Raw genomic sequence first — 1,569 nt, forward strand, 5'->3', positions numbered from 1 at the left:
TTCAGTGCAAAGGAAACACAATGCAAATGGCGAAGGAGTCGTCAGTTACGCCTGTGAACTGAAAATAACAACAGCAGCAAATACAGATTGGATTCATCGGGTTGATTTCCATTCTGGACAAGGGATGACTAAGCAGACATTGGCAATTTCTGCTCTCATTTCCATTAGAGTTCTCCAGCACCCCTTGTTGCAGTAAACATGTATGTGGAGGGAAGGGATGCATCTAATAATAATAAAAATAAAAATAAAAATACATTTATACCCCACCCTTCCTGGTTTAGAACCGGGCTCAGGGCGGCTAACAGCAAATATAAAACATTGATTAAAATGCGACTTTAAAACAGCATAAGATACAACATAAAATGCAGCATCAATATCAAAAAAATTCTAAAATTTAGGGGTCATTTTGGGGAGGGGGGGGGGAACCGGTCAGTAGGCATCACATGATCACCAGGGCTAACTGGCCAAGTTGGTCCTACTAGGGCCAGCAAGGAGACCAGGTAAGAATTTAAATGTGGGGTCCCGGAAAGAGTTTCTTCATAGAAGAGGAAAGGGGGAAAGGGAATAGAGGAACAGGCTAATTCAAATTGAAGGCCAGGCGGAATAGCTCTGTCTTACAGGCCCTGCGGAAGGAGATCAAGTCCTGAAGGGCCCTAGTCTCGTGGGACAGAGCATTCCACCAGGTTGGAGCTGTCACTGAAAAAGCCCTGGCTCTGGTGGAGGATAGTCTGGCTTCCTTAGGGCCCTGGACCTTCAAGCTATTATTATTCATGGACCTTAAGGTCCTCTGCAGGACATACCAGGAGAACTAGGGAACTTCAGCCAGTCAGAGGCTCCACAAGCTATATACCAGAGTGTTTAGGCCTGCATGTCTGGACTTCATCCTGTTACAGATGAATGGCAGAATTACTGCAGGAAACACGGGTGTCATACTCCTGCTGCTATGGCAAACATGACAGTTGGTACATGAAGTACTATGTAGGGGTGGAGGAAGGGGGTGGGGGGTCCACCCCGGGTGTCACCACTGAGGGGGGTGACAAAATGCTGGGCGGCACTCACCGCGGGACCTGCAGCGCACCCAAGCCACATGTCTCTTCTGGGAGTGATGCAGTGGCTTGGGTGCCTGCAGGCTCTGCGCTGCCCCAAACTGTCTGCCCACTGCCTCCCCCTCAACTGTAGGGCGGCTGAGTGGGAAGAGGCAGGCAGACACCTCAGAGGCCTGCGGAGCGTCCGGGCCTGGCTTGCTCCAAGCGCCTGATCAGCTTCCTCTGCTGCTGGTAAGATGCAGCTCCAAGTCATGTCAGTATTGTGAACAAAGCTTGAATAACCACCAAGTGTCCCCCCCCCAAAAAAGGGACATTCTGTTTTTTGTGTGAGATTGTGGCAGCCATTTTGGGTGCTGCGCTCTCACATGCTCCCATGCCACAATCTCACCCTGAAAAGAACACTTTTGGGGGCCCACAATTTCACGTGGCACCCAAAAACATAGGTTTTGGGGTCCTGCGTGAGATTGCACCCCCAAAAGTGCTTTTTTCAGGGTGAGATCACAGCGCAAGTCATGTGACTCGC

Source organism: Podarcis muralis, chromosome 3, assembly GCF_964188315.1.
Source record: "Podarcis muralis chromosome 3, rPodMur119.hap1.1, whole genome shotgun sequence".
Lineage (NCBI taxonomy): Eukaryota > Metazoa > Chordata > Lepidosauria > Squamata > Lacertidae > Podarcis > Podarcis muralis.